Source organism: Haemaphysalis longicornis, unplaced genomic scaffold, assembly GCF_048455015.1.
Source record: "Haemaphysalis longicornis isolate Haplotype H1 unplaced genomic scaffold, Haemaphysalis longicornis Haplotype H1 scaffold_7, whole genome shotgun sequence".
Classification (NCBI taxonomy): domain Eukaryota; kingdom Metazoa; phylum Arthropoda; class Arachnida; order Ixodida; family Ixodidae; genus Haemaphysalis; species Haemaphysalis longicornis.
In genome coordinates this window covers 26,778,494-26,794,367 of record NW_027526422.1, presented here as the reverse complement: position 1 = coordinate 26,794,367, position 15,874 = coordinate 26,778,494, and the positions used below count along the sequence as shown (strand labels likewise).

At 48.4% G+C, this 15,874-nt stretch overlaps 1 protein-coding gene across 5 annotated transcripts in view; it reads left to right on the top strand.

Annotated features, from left to right (window-relative positions):
• LOC144144891 (cationic amino acid transporter 4-like) overlaps positions 1-15,874 on the top strand; it is a 122,428-nt gene that overhangs the window by 84,114 nt on the left and 22,440 nt on the right. Inside the window, exon 1 of one of the 5 annotated variants that reach the window (XM_077676394.1) lies at positions 3,380-3,537. The exons of the other annotated variants lie outside the window; for them this stretch is intronic. The gene's annotated coding sequence lies outside the window, so the exon portion shown is untranslated. Of the gene's footprint in view, positions 1-3,379; positions 3,538-15,874 lie in introns of those variants that run through there. 5 annotated transcript variants of the gene reach the window in all.

Below are 15,874 nucleotides of genomic sequence, written 5' to 3'. Positions count from 1 at the left end.
GGACAGGCACATGTGCACGCACGCGCACATACTCTTCTCTCTGTGGCTGTCGCAGAGAAAGCATGCCCAGCTGCTGTTGGGCCAAAGCGACATTGCACAGGCGCGGCTCCTTGCTTCTCCCAGCCGGCAAAAGCCGTTTTTCGCTCCAAAACGCAAGAATCGCCGAGCACCTGGCAACAACAGAGGCCACGGTATCAGGTGTCGCAGAGACGAAATGAGACTTTTCGCTACGGCTCATGTAAGCGAACTCCGAGATATGTGATGGTAGGCCGAAACCCGGCGTTTGCTTCTATGTCCGAGGAAATTGGTTTTCTCCTGCAAGGACAGAAGACAAATCTAATGGACAATTTGCCTGGTGATGTAAACGCGGAGGAACGACGCGAAGAATCCACGGCGCTGCTGTTATTGCGCTTGCCTTGATAAATTTCCTTTTAAACACGTATGAGAACGAAATGAAAAATAAGTGTGCGAGCCTACAAGCTTTTGTGGACGCACACCGAACTCGCTTGTTTTTGCCTTTTACCTTCGAAGCAAGATTTGTTTCTTCCTCTGAACACTTTTATTCGATACCGTGACCTTGTTTATACAACGCTTGCCTAATTTTTTTTTTTTTTGCCACGCGATGTTGCACTGAGTTCGCGAAAATAAAAATAAAGATTAGAGCCCCTTTCTTTCGAGAAAGGTGGTTAAAACGCGAAGCTTTTTTCTATGAAACCTGACTGAAAGTTAGTCCTAAATCCGAACTGCTTCGACGGAGGCGGAATGGTGCAATCGGATAGACGCCGGCTTCTTAACGCGAGCAACCCAGGTTCGATTGCGACTACGGGAAGCGTTTTTTGAAGACGATAGTCTTTCTTAGGCTACCTAAGCGCAGAAATTTTGATCGGTATTTATGCCTGTCTGTCTGTCTGTCCGTGACTCGATTCAGCCACCCGGCCAAAGTGAAACAAAAGCTGCGCAGCAGTCTTGTATACCCATAGCCAAATCTAAACGTCTAAGTCCGGTGTAAATGTTCTTACTTGTCAACATTGTTGAACAAGAACAAGATATTACGCAAATATAAGTGAGGAAATCAATACGTAAGTGATATTTTCAGTGTTCCTTTATTGAAAAGTTCATGAATGCGTGGTTTTTGCTATAGCAAATGAAATACTACATCTACTGCAGAAAACCGCCGCCTGCTGTTGCCCGCGCAACAATGGCTCCTGGCGGCATTTAAGAAATAAAACGGCAACAGCAACGAAACATTCCACTGGATAGGTTCCACGTTCCACTTGGAACGCTCGTAGGATAAGGGAACGTGGTTCTATTTACGTTGTAGTAGGGTGCCTCGATTCACGCGCGTCTCCGCCGTACCGCAGCGCTGGCATCGAGGCACCCGACTTGGAGCTGCGGAACGCGGTTAATTTAAATTGACTTGAGCGTACCTCTAGTGTGTTATCTTGGGAGGAACGAGACGGCAGAGGAGCAGCAGTGAGCGGGAAAGAGAAGGGAAGCGTTTTCTTGGCAGGGGCGCCAGTCGACTATCGTCTTTCCTAGACATTTGCAATGAAAGGAGCAGATACGCGGCCATTTTTCCTATTTTTCCTTGACGCGCTTGATGTGCCTTTGTGGAACCTTTTGTGTGTGTTGGCTTTCCTGCAGCGCGTTTTTCTCGGACATCGACGGCATCAGTGAGTCATCAAAGCGTCTCCTCGAAATGATACCAAACCAACTTGGAGGCCAGGAGAAACGTGCTGACAGCTTGACCGCTGACAGTTTCTGTTGACAGTTGACGCATGTGTTGACTGTTTCGTGTTTCGCGGGGTATCCCTGGCTTTGGCACTTGATGGCAACTGGTAGTTGCAGAGTGCCCCAGTGTTACCACAGTGCAACGCCCACCTTACTCTGCTGCAGGACTGGCATGGCAAAGTTTTCAGCTGTGTGCGGTACATGTATCTTTTTTTTTTTTTCTGCGATGCAGGGTTAACACACAAGTTCTTGATTTAATCGTACTCTGTGCTATACTGGGTACTCAGAACAGTTTAACGGTACTCGATGGCGTTGTTTGCCATTCATCTGAACGCCTTACAGTCACCTGCGGGCGTAGCTATAATGATGATGTTCCCGTTTTCCGCATATATAATAGGTGGGGTCGATTTCCAGTCGCACCTCATTTTTTTCTGGTTGTAAATTTTTTTCTCGGGTGGTTTACGTGACTGACGGACGGACCGACCAAATCACAGACACGTCCGTTTAGAAGTTCTTTTGAATGACTACACAGCCGAAACCCGATCTTACGAACAAATTCGGATTCGCCCGCAAGTGCCTATACGGTTCAATGCTGTTATGAACTCGAACTAACGAAATATGTTCAGCGCCATTGCCGATTTAACGAAGTATTTCGAGAAACAGACACATTTTAAAGAAGCAGAAATTGTGATTGTGCTTCGTCAGGACGTCACAAAGATTATTTCGCATGTCAGAAAAAAAAAAAAAAAAAAACACGAGGCAACTACAAGTTTCGTTCTTAGGGAGCTCTACGAAATAAATTCCACAGTCCCGCGTGGCTGCAGGCCACGACTTCATCCCGGCCAGCACGCTTCCCACAATCTTTAAGGGAAAGGGCACCATCATTCATACCACTTCGCCTGGAATTGCGTTGAAGAAAAGGAACCTCAAGACCACCCCGCACGAGAAGTTGGAGGAAGCCGTGCGTGGGTGGTTCAAGGATTATACGAGAGCCAAGAACGTTCCGCTCAGTGGGGAAGTGGTAGACCCCAGCTCCACAGCACGGCGCATGACAAGCACAGCGCCAAGTCGATTTGATACATTCGGCAATGCCGGCACTAGATCGTGTGGAGGCTTTGAGAAAAACGTTTCCACATGGCGCCGCCCATTGGCGATCACGCACTGCTTAATTCCGGCTAAATTTCCGCTCCTGTTCACCAATTATGGCTCTCAACTTCAACGCTGATGCCGGAATGCTCTACCCCTACCGTCGCTATGTAAGGCCCTCCACTGCGGACGCTATTTCGGGTCACTTTTAAATACAAGCAAATCCAGACGATTTACGACTTGTGGGCCTCGACTCTGTCATGGCACCCCGAACAAAAATGGAGAACTGAAAATATGGTTAACAAGCTGCGAGTTTCAAGCTGCGGATAGTTCCACAACGCCCAGTGGCCCCTTTGCAGCGCACCTGTGCAAGGCTTCAGGCTTCTCTTTCGCTTTTTCTGCTGGCGGCGTTTCCAGTGGCAATGTCAACCACTTTTTTTAAATGAGCACGTGCAGCAGCTCTGAGCAGGTGGTGGGGTTGATCAACATGCCTGTTATTTTTCCTTTTCGTCGAAGGGGAAGTGGCTGTTTGCGTTTTAGCTTCAGAAAAGGATAGGAGCCCCACCCTTGTTAACAGACGCGCTACACAGGACTCGGCGCACAATCTCAACTGGTACCGAGCACCTTATCGGTTGCTACCAGTGATAGCAACGGGGGGCACGAAGTGAAGCCAACTCCAACCTGTCTACGGCGATACCGGCGGTTACTACCAAAGCCCAGGTACCTGCAAAAACCCGATATTAGATAGCTGATCGGCAGCAGGGGTGGGACTACACAGGAGTGCATATTTCGAGGGCTGTCGGAACAGGTCCAAGAACAAAGGTGCAACTCTCCGGCATTGATTCGTGCCATTTGCCTAGCCTTCGTGCGCGAATATTTTGCCAACTATACAAGTCCTCGCATGTTTCACGACGTACTGTATTGGCACAATCATATGGACAAGCGTATGTCGTTCTCCTCAATTGTTACGTTATCAATGCCGGCTCGCATTCACTTAGCCACATATGTTCATGAGACTTTAAGTGCGTGGCTATTTGCAGTTTGTTTTGGAGGTAGTAAAATTGATCCGAGTGTGATAACAAGTTTCAGCTGCTTCAGTGAAAACATCTTATAGCGTCTTAGTTCTGCCTTGTCATTTCTTGTTAAAACGTAACATCTTTCGTGCCCGCGTAAGTTGGCCAGACTGCCGGGCGTTGTTAGCTGTGTTAGCCACTAGCAAAAACCTTTCGCTGGCCACTTATTCGAGTTCTAAAGGATGAATATGCTATCAGGTATTTTTTTGGATTTTGTAGCAGCAGTAGCCTAGCTGCCGCCCACACTAGCAGACGCAGCGTGAAGAACTTTGCTTTCGATCCCGGCCGCTGTGGTTTTCCTTTATGAAAGTGAGCGAATGACAATAATAGCACGCAGTAGACCCTCTTTATTGACAATGAGGATGAACTGCCCTGAAAGAGGAGTAGTTAGGGGAGGGTTCTTGCGATCTCTCCATGTGGGGCCCTGCGTCAAACAAGAAATTATTAGGTGATCTGGGGCAGATAGGTGGGGAATCGCACGTTCTCCGTCATCGCTTTTGGTTCATTTTGGGACACCTATTATTTTGCGCTTTTATTGATCAACAGGCAGTGGCTGGTGTTCCACGGGGCGCGGTTTATCTATTAAGAAGCGGAGAAGTGACACCTTCACCGACCCAGCGCGACTCCCTCGCGCCACTTCGCCTTCCCCTCCCCCACACGGTTTTTTTTTTTCTGCGTCTATCATTGTTTTTCTGCCTCGTTTTTTTTTTTTTTTGCCTGATATAGTGAAACAATCTTCGTGGCGTTCTGACGAAATACTTTCGAAATTGATCGTTTTAAATGTGTCCGCTTCTCGAAATACTTCGTGAAGGCGGGAATGGCGCTGAATGTGCTTCGTTAGTTCGAGTTCATAAAAGCATTGAGCCGTACAGGCACCTGAGGGGGAATCTTAATTTGTTCGTTTGATCGAGAAATTTGTAAAACCGGGTTTCGCTAAATCGAGTTCTCACTGCAGTGTTGTAGCGAGAGTTCTTAGAACGTCGTTTTTTTAACGGCACTACTTTTCTAAGCAACGACATCATTTTCCTGGACAAAGACCAAGCTTTCCGGCTGCACCGTTGCAAACCATTTTTGGGTGATAACTGCGTTTGTGGTGGCCCAGTGCATTAGCTGTTGCAACGAGAATTATGTTGGGGATGGTCACGTTAGCGTGCACAGGTCCGTTGCGAATTCTTTGGAGCATATGTTGACCGTTGCGAATAATAGAGAACTGTTACTAGCCCAGTTACAACCCCGGCGATAAAACTACCACTGCGCTGGAAGAGGATGTGAGAACAGCTGGCGGATGTTGTCGCCGTTCTGCACACGGGCTTATTCTCGCCAACGTCAGTGCCCTACGCCGTGATAAAGTAAAATCCACCGGCTGTACAACCGCCACCTGATGCATCGTAATGTAACCACAGCGCAAACGACGAGACAGAGGACGATAGCAAGTGGACACACGAAGCGCTGACTTACAACTGGTCTTTATTTTCTCCAATGGCGCCAAATGTAAACGAAATTGAAGAAAACAAAACATAAAAATACACATGAAAAACCGGCATGAAAAAAAAAAAAGATCCAACCGCACAGCTAACCATTATCGGCACGTGTCCTGTTATGATCGTATATGTCCCTCTTCGTAAGTGCAATGGAGGCTATATATACTGACGAAATTCTCACCCAGGAGTTCAATCTCAGCGGCCTCTAGCATTTAGCGTGTTCACGTTTCTGTCGATCACGCGGCAACCTTCAAACACCGGCTCGCAGCCGCATGTGTCGCATGTTTCGCAGTGTCACATAGGGCGTAATGTTCATACTTGAATCGCCATCTTCGCGTTTTGCTTTCAGGTTGTTCTTTGCTACTGCGCTGTAGAGCTCCAGCTGAACGGTCGAAAGGCGCAGGTGCAGTATATATTTTCTGCACACGACACTGGTGCACTTCCGTTCTGCGAATACATGAGAGACTCGTGCGCACATGGAGATGATAATCTTTGTATTGTTTTGTTGTTTCGGGGCCTCTCCTGACGTACGGCAATGACGTGTTTTTTCTCTTTCTTTCGTCAAGTTGTCTTTTTCCAATACCCCTTTTCCCGCCTTCTTTTTTTTTTTTTTCGTAACGACCAATTCAATGCGCATTTGAAATTAAAAGAACACTGTGTAGCTTGGCTATGTACTTGTGTTTTGCCTTCATTCTGTCTAAAGCTACATGTGCGCAAGTCAATATTGTGAAGTAGTATGAGCCGTGCTACCAGCTGTGGTCGCTTAGAAATGATTTGCCTGCACATATACATGTACTACTTCATCTTCATTCTCGCTATCACAGAAGGCACATAGATGGCGCTAGCGGTTTTACTCAGCACAAAAATTCTGACTCCAAGTAGGGGTACAGGTAAAGATAAGGGGCGCAAATACTACACACCGCGTTTCAAATGACAAGAACTGAATGCACAGTTTCATCCTTTCTGTAAAATATTGATGAATGGTAGCTTTAACACGAAAGTGGAGCGTGTGTGTTTCTACGAACGCTGTTTGAAATACGGATGCAGTATGCTTTGGCTCTGTCATACTGCCCTATACAACGATAATTACAATCACTCTGATCGTTGCTGTCGTTTACTAAGCACGTAAGCATGTTAAAGCAGAGGAGCCGTCCAGAAAAACGGCCACATGTGCGCGGAGTTCAGCGAACAACATATATATAAAAACACTTAACAGTCTAAACTCGCACCGTGAAAGGTTAGTCTCTCTCAATGCTACGCCACATCGTGATTGACGTCCTTTAATGCATACACGGACCTTCGTCCTTTAACACGTCAGAGCAGAACTGCCTGTTTTATTTCCCTCTGTGGTGAATGCTTAGTTGTTTTTAGCTCACCCAATAGCCCACTATGTTGAGCCTACGACGGAGGAGGCCAGTGTATCACAGGGCGAGCGGTTTATAACCTTGCTAACAGCCATGGATTCTTCAAGCGAGTGGAGCTAGCGTGTCATTCCACGGGCATCTTGTTTCACGCAGAAGTAGTCAACACTTCGTGCTCTGGCCTCGTCCTAGCAGAACCACGCTCTTTCTGAAGCACTGGCCAACCTTGCTTCCAAGGCGTTTCGTTCTTTTCCCTCGCACAGACACTGGGTTATTGTCCGCATACACCGACTTTCAATGTCTGCTTCAGAGGACGCTCCGAGGCTGTGCGAGGGGAACTGGTCCACAGTGGCGGCGATGTAACCGTTTACAGGTCCGCTACTCTCAGCGTTGCCCGTAGCTGCCCCTTGTGGTGCATTAAAATGCCGACGTTGGCCTAATGAGGAAAGGAGGGGTGGGGCGGGGATGTTAGTAACGCGAGACGTGAACGAAATACCTCGTCGCGTATGGCAACGTTTAGTTAAGACTTGGTTGCAGGCTAATTGGTTCATGGCAGACAAAGAAATGAATACTGCGCGAAAGACGAGACCGAAGGCAAGGTGGAGGACAGAACGAGCGCTCGTCCTGCCTCCCTCTTTTATTTGTCCTGGTAATTTGCGCAGTGTTCATTTCCTTGTCCGTTCGACGTTTAGTTTTCGCAGTGTCTTTGTATCTGCTACTGTATTTATACTTCGCCTCTTTGTACCCTATGGGCTGTATTTTTCTTCGCTACACGTTCCTATGTTGCCTTTTAATTAGAACTGTATGCATTGATTGATGCTTCCTTAATAGTGAGGGGTGGCCACAGTGCTTGGAGGGAGTTCCCGTGGAGATTAACTTAGCAATACTTCTATCTAGTTTTGATTTAGGCAAGACCTCTTACGCACATTGTTGTTCTTCCATATTCTTAGCCGCGCTCCACGATGTCCTCATGGATTTTGGTTTACAAAGAAATTTCGTAAGAGTTCGGCCGCGTGTTACAGAGCATGGTGCATAATCGGCGTCGAGAACTGAAGCCTATTTGGTTGGTGCGGGTAGCAGCGGGTTTTTGATGTTATATCATCGGCCTCGTTACCACACATATCTCTGGAAGAGCTTCCTCATTTATAATAGAGTTGTAAGCATGACGCACACGTACGCGCAAACACAAGCGCCTGAAACACGCACGCACACACCCGCGCGCACACAATATCTGTATCGCCTAATGACTGCAGCTCAATTAATCCTGCTGATTACATTTCTTGTATTAGTGAAGAATAGACGGAACCAGTATTTGAGAATGAATTAGTATTTCGAGAGTGACCTAATTCCACTCCGCGTTCCATCCCAATTCAGACAAGCCAGAGAACAGAGGGATGGCCCGCCACAATCTCCAATGCGCAGCAATATCTTGATGACGTTGCTGATCATGCTAACGATGATGAGGTTGATGATGAGCCATGACGTACGTACGTACGTACGCGCGCATGGATTGCTCATCTGGGATCTAGGCACACACACCACATTCCGGGATTACCAAGTGAAGCAACTGCGGCGAAGGTGGCCCCCGAACAATAAACTTGTATACATGCAAAAAAGAGAACAAACAAGAGCGTGAGCCCATGCGCCAACGTGTCGAAAAATAAATTAGCCTTCATCAAGTTACAGATGAAGACAACCGTACTTGTCCACTTGCCCGCACATGTCAACATTTTTATGTAAGTTGGGCCATGAAAGCACCTAAGCAGCAGTGGTTATGAAGGTAGACGTGTAACGAAGGGTTAGTGAACAAGCGTGTGTCCGCCAGTACGACGGAAGGGAACGCTTTCAACAGAGATAGCAGTTATTGGGTTGGTCCAAGCCATGCTATGTGGCTGCGGACTAATTTCACTGTTTTAAGAACTCAACTTCCACCACTTCATGTGGACATGAAAATCGTTCTGCTCCCCTGCTTGCAAGCACGCATGTAGCATTTGCATAACTGTTTGTTCAGTACATCATAACGAAGCTTCCATTTGCTATCGCCTTCACCTCCCGGGCCTCTACTTGCTTCTTTTTTGCACTCAGTTTGCCTGAACTATTACAGGGGTTCTGACCTCGAGCTCAACCGAGCCCCGAAGTAAAGACAGAGCGATACCCTCCGAATGAAGACAGAGCACCATAGGCCTCCTTCTCGCTTCGTCCGTCCCTCTGCTTCCGCCCTTTCACGGCATCGAAGATAGCCGTCCTTCAAGGGGGAGAGAGAGAGAGAGAGAGAGAGAGAGAGAGAGAGAGAGAGAGAGAGAGAGAGAGAGAGAGAGAGAGAGCCTTTCCTTCAGAATGCCCCCTACCCCTTTGTGCGTGTTTACAGATTTGTTTAAAGGAGTACTGACACGAAATTTCTCGCTTTCAGTATTTATGCTGTAAAGAATACCTATTGGTCCAGTAATTACGAAAATCGAACAGAAAGCCGTCAGCCGCCAACACAGAATTAATTATAGCACGTTTATTGCAACCAGTTTCAAATTTGGTCGCCGCGCGGGAAAATGGCCGTTCGAAATCCAGCCTGCAAGCGGGCCAGCATTACGTCACGGTCTCACCCGTGACGTCAGGGACGTTCGCCGCATCGTCTGCTACGATTGCACATGGTCCGCACTCGCCCGCGCAGTCCACATGTCGTCTGAATCGTCAGACTCGGATAAGTCGCTGCCACCCGACAGACAGAACAACTTTATTCGGTCAGGCGATTAGGCCGGCGATGTCTTCGTCATCGTCCGTTTTTTAATATCACTGCGGCTCGAACCGGCGCAGACCGTGACAGCAACAGCTTGTCGCCACTCTTCTAATCAATCTGATCGCGAAAAAGAAGTTCCATATGCGAGAAAGTAGATGTTAGTGTGTTGAAAAATTGTGCTAGGTGTTGTTATCAGCGCTGAATTTAAAAACGGCGTTCAGATATTTGCCGCGATGGTAAGCCTACGCTGACCGGAGCGGAGGTTCGGCGCTCCGACCCAGCACTGCCGGCACCGCGGTGCGGCGAGCGGCCGAAAGATGGCGCCACCTGCGCGCTAGAATCAAAACAGGCCACGGCAGATGTCTTGGTCACCGATCGCTGAAACGGAAATTATCGCCAAAACAAAGCTCAGTATGCGAAAAAGGGGATGATAGTGTGATGAAAAGTTGTGTAAGGGATGGTCATTCGCAGTTGTACAGATACCGGCGATCAAATATTCGCCACGATACTAAGCCTGAAGTTCCCAACACCCAAGCTGACGCGAGCAACGCCGAGCCCGCTGCCTTGGGCGACAATTCTAGCGGCCGCCGCCGCGCACGAACTCAGTCCACTTTTAGCGCTGCATGTCGTCGCGTGGAAAATCATGCATCTTGGCGTCGTCGTCGATTTGCTCGGACAGGTTTCCACGAGCAGTACTTCGCATTCCGCGAGCTTGCCATAGCACAACTTGGTCGAGCTCGGCGACGCGCAACGTGGGCGTCGACATCGCGCACCGCGCGGTGCCGGCACCGCGCAGTTTTCAGCACCGGTGCAAGGGAACACCATGCGCCGGCCACGAACTGAAGAGCAAAGACGTCGAACACGCAAAGTGCGCAAAGTTTACAAGCATTGCTCATTCAGCTACACCCGTACGTCTTCTGCCCAAACGAATACCACCCACAACAGCAGTGCGCAGCGTAGGATATAGTTTCCGGTTCCGAAAACGACTATATGACGTCACCCTGAACCGGCCAGACACGCAGGCCAATGTTTCATCACGCCGAAAGCGATTTCGCTAGTGCTGCCGATTCGTGGAAGCTCGCGGCCGGGACAATCAAAATCGATTTTAGATGTGATTCCGGCCTCGGATCGCTGCAAAAATTTCTGTGAGGCATCTGTACAAACTCCTGAAGCTAATTATATCATTTTCTAGGCGTCAAAATTTGGTGTCAGTACTCCTTTAAAAACCCTTCAGGAAGTTCACCCTCCACCCTCTTCCTCCCTTTTGCTTTCTTTATTCAGCGCTTCCCCTGTTCCTAAACCCTGGCGTTGAATGAACTCGAGTGTCACACTCGGTGTGGAAGCGCGTTAGGGCTGCTTCTCGTTGCGTGGAACACTTCCGAAATCACTTGCTCCTTTCACATAACGCGACACTTCCCTTGTCATGTCGTCGGGTAAACGGGACACCACCACAACAATGTGCAGCGTGGTTTCTACACCATGTAGGTTGCCAACCGTTGTGTGGAAAGGGAAGCCGTTGTTTGAAAAAGTGCGCCGTTGTTAGCAGTCATGCGGACGTATATCGACGCGCGAAGTGATAGAGGCAGCTGAGATAAGGAGGGAAGGGGGGATGCACATCCGGGTCTCTTTCATTTTGTTGTCAAAACGTGTTAATACAGCAGTTGAAAATCACAAGTGCGCGGATACTGTGGGTTCTCTTTGCTGTGACGCCGACCTTATGGGTGTTTTTCTTTTCATTTTAATATTTCTTAATGGTCTGCCGTCTTGTCGCCTTTGGTCTATAGACCTGCCATGGCATGATGGTTGGAATAAATACTTAAGTGGGCATTTTTTTTTTTCATTAGGGTAATTTGAAGTGAGCGCTCGTTGCCCTTCTCCTGCCCGTGGTCCGTTTTTTGCGTGGTTAGCATCCTGGAACACCAACTAGTCGATACTCTTACACTCTTCTCTAAGTACTTCCCTGTTTCCGTATTGGTTACATCACAAAGAACGCCCGTTTTTAATATTTGTGCCTGCATGTTCCCGCCTCAATGCGTAATGGGTTCGAAGACTGATGCCAACCTTTGCTTCGGGCCAGTGAAGAGCCTTCGTTTGAAGTGAGCATGAAAACAGCTCATATCCTTGTTTTATTTTCGACATCAAGCATTTGATAACACATAAGCTTTATACTGCCCCTGAATGACATCGCTTTTAACAAAAAGGAGTTGGCAACTATTCACAATGTCAGGACCCCGCTACGAAACGTCAGCAGTGACTTCATTGGGGAGGTATTGAAGAATTCAAGCGGGGAGATGAAACTGAAGCAGAGGCACCGCTACAATCGTGCAATCATGTTTATGGGCGGTAGCATTGTCGGCAGCCACTACAACCACTAAATAAGCTATCCTTAATGGTAACGACACTGGCGCACGGCGACAGCCATTTTGGGGCCTGAGTGACTAGGGTAGCCAGCTTTATGCGCCCTGTGTCGGCTGATACTGACGGGCGGAGCTTAGCGACCATGATGGCTGTGCTTACTTTTCGAGGATTTAGAGACACCGCGTGGATGCGACAGGGTCAGGCTCGATTACGCTAGCGTAGCTTTTTTAATGGCTCTAGCGTAACCTAGAGACACTAAATAAGCTACGCCGGCCTCAAAAACGAACTCTTAACGTGTCACACAGCCACCCAGCGCTCCGAAAACCGCGATTTATTGAACGCCCGCACGCGGGAACATAAAGCCACCAAAATGTCAGCGCCAGTGGGTCTTCCGGGGTAAACAAATGTCGCGTGACGCGGTTCTACCAATGGCCGACGTCGGCGGCATAGAACACTGATAAAGAGTGCCGGTACTCTGAAGCCCGGCCTAGTGGTTCTAGCAGCCACCATTCGCACGAAATTGTCTCTGTGTCGTCACAGGGGCCACTTCGCCTTCATCTGTTTAATTTATGAACAATTTTTAGGTTTGCGTCAGAACACGGGGGAAGGTTACCCGGAAATTGAAATTTTTAGAATGAACCAAGCACGTATGATGTCTTCATCATTGAAGTCCGTTTTGGAGTGGTTCGAAGCACTTGCACTCAGTGTAAGCTGGGGTGGTTGACCAGTGCACAGAAGATGGGAGCGGAGGCTACCGGTTCGTTCACTCTTTCGTTTCTCATGCCGCTCGCAGTCTTTGCTGTTTTCTTTCGTTACCTTTACCTCTTCTTTCCTGTCGACGGAACCGTGAATGCCGGGTCGTACTTCTTTTTTAGTTTCACTTTTCTGCAGCATCCGTTTCTTTTCTTCCGTTATCGTCACTTCAGCCGGCGGAAAATTCCTATCGTCTTGCCCGAAGAAAACATTGAGGTCATGACGGTCTTCACTCGATTCTATTGTTTCTAAACGTGACAGGGGTCCTTAGAGTGCGTTCTCCGCGTCTGCGTCTCCTTCGGCGCTCGTTAAGGAGCCGCGGGTGCGCTTGCGGACGCGAAGTTTATGTGAGCGAGCCAAAGCTGTAGTGCCGCGAGAAGTGGCAGGTCTTCCGCGTCCAAAAACAGAAAAGACAACTTTCTTTTTCTCAGACCACTGCGGTCTAACGCGCTGGCCCAAGCAGGAGTAGGTACATCAAACTTCAGCGTACAAATTATAATAATGACACAGTGGCATAGCGTTACGAATGTGTGGATTCGTGGATTCGTGGGAATCGTCGTCGAAGCGAAGCTGTCATCCATGCTTGCGCTAGTTGTCGCTATTTTGAGGCTGAATTTTGGAGTCGTTCCGAGCTTGGTGCAATAGGACATTAGTGACATCCCACCAAAACTTTACCGTCCCTTCCCTAAAAAAAGGCTGTGAGAAACGCGAAAGCTAAAAGCGCTTCCAACCTTCTCTGAAAGTGCGTGCAATCGATCGTCAAACCGTCTAAGACCCAAATCGCAACCAAAGAACGAAGCCATGCGACGATTTTTCGCGCACTAAGTAAACGCATCGGCGAACGATCTAAATGTATAGCGATACGTGGTTTATGCAATAAAGGTATGCTATTCTACTCCTTCGTGGTCGATGCGTGTATTGTCTTATTCAGAACCGTTCCAGTTTACCTTTAATATTTCAAATCAAAATATAGGAAGAAAGTTAGTCTATTGTACTCTTCCTTCGCGGTCGATGCGTGTATTGTCTTACCTAGACATATTCCATTTTCGCGATTTTTATGTAACCGTCTTGACAAAATGGAATCCCGGTTTAACGCACGCGCCGTGTGTCCAGAGCTTTCGTTCGACCAACCCGTCTATCGGGAAATGCATTAGTTTATTGACAGAACGCCACCGGTATCACTAAGAAAGCTTTCGCTTTAAAGCACGGCCCATCGCGCACTCTGCGAACGAAACGGAACTCATTCTAGAGCTGTTTCGCGAAGTACAGGTGCATGTGTACCCGCAGACGGTACAGTCTGATTCTGCTGCTGTTCACCGGCGCCAAGTGTCGACCTTGCACAACCTTTGCATTTACGACCCACAGCGCGCACGCGTTCAAAACCACCTTTTACCGTGTTCTATCGGCGATGTTCGCTTCGGTCTTACAAGCCAGCCTGCGCCCGCGTTCCAGACCACGGTCCTCCTAATATCCACTCGCCCCGTATTCCAAGCATGCCCACTTTCCTCCCTCCAGAAACCATTATTCATAGTTTAGTATGAGTACCGCTGATGCTCTCGCACATATTTAAGGAACGCTACTGGGCCTTATTTTGCACCTTTCCTCCTAGCACGGGCTTAGAGTGCGCACTTATTGTTCTAATCACAATCATTACACGTGTAGAGGTGGGAGATCTTGTGCGGTACAGAGAACAAAAGCGGCCTCTCGTGCCTCATAGCAACACTTTTTTAAGGTTACCGTAGTTCCTATCCTATGTGTATGCTGTACAACTCAGGCCTAACCGAACTTTTATCTCATCCTACCCTTCTTTGTGTCCTTGCTGACCGCCACATTTTAAAGTAGGGGGTTCAGCCACAGCGGTCTAGACCATGGAGGAAGGTCTAGACCGTGCAGGGGTAGCCCTGTGGACCCAGTGTGGCCATTTGATTCTGAACGCATTTATGCTGTGCATGTGGACACCACGCTATCACAGCGGCCTCAATAAGCACGACCAAAAGAGCGAGGAGGGGGCGAATTTTGCAAGATAACGAGAGAGAGAGAGAGAGAGAGAGAGAGAGAGAGAGAGAGAGAGAGAGAGAGAGAGAGAGAGAGAGAGAGAGAGAGAGAGAGAGAGAGAGAGAGAGAGAGAGAGAGAGAGAGAGAGAGAGAGAGAGAGATTTATGTAGCACCCACAGTGGATCAACCTCAGACTACCCTGTTCTTGGAAGGCGGAAGCGTGAGTCGGCCAGGTTCGGTCAGCGACAGCTGCGTGGGTGTCCACAACTCAAGCGTGCTTGAATAATTGTGGGGACATTCCCATAGGACATGTTGTCGATATGCATATCCACAGCAATTTTCGCGCTGGTGGTTCTTCGGTCTTTCTCTAGGAGAGAAGACGTCGTCTAGCTGGGATGCCTGTAGCCCTCTTATATTAGTTGCACTGTTTTATGCCTATTTGGGTTGGCCACTTCTGGGAAGAATCGACAAACGGAGAGAAGGCGGAATGACGTTCGAAAACTCGAGCACGTTAACTTGGCTCGTTAAACGCTCAGCGGAACCGCGCCTATAACACACAGTGAAAGGATGGATTTGAACGCGAGTGCTGCGTACTGGGTCGTAAATTCGAAGGTTGTGCAACGTCGATACGGGGCGCCGGTGAGGCAGCAGCCGAGACAGGCTGTACCGCTTGCGGTTCAAACCCACACTTCGCGGAACTGTTCGAGTTCGCTTTGGTTTTGCAGTGCGTGGAAACGGCTCGGCTTTCAATCGGGTGTCACTATTGTCGTATTGCGCCCAGCTCACAACGACATCAATATTTGGCGTCCGAATCGGCGTCAACAGAGGGACAATCAGCAAAAGCATTCATTTGTGTTTCGTTTGAACACCGATTTCCACATAGTGTGACGTTCCCGCCTTCTTTCTTAACTTGCGCGTTACTTGTACTTGCTTGTGTTTCATTTGTACACTGTTTGCTGTTCCCACTACTGCTTTGGCCAGTTAATTGGTCTGCAGTTTTGCGGTTTTCATTCTTTTCTGTAGTGTCGGGGCGTTGAAGCTCTCCGCTGTTCTGCAATACCCCCTTATGGCTTGCGTACATGGACTACGCTAGCACCAGCGCACCAGCGGCTTTTCACTGAGCATCAGTGTTGAAATATGACAGCAGGTCTACAGTAACATAAAAGCTAAGAATGACGGTGTGGTTTCCCTAAGTGTGGGAATCGACCTTCGTACGTTCTTTCATGTTTGTGCTGACTGTCCCTGCTTGATACCGATTTTTACGCTTAATTCAGACGCCAAATTTTGAGCTACTTAAGGCACATA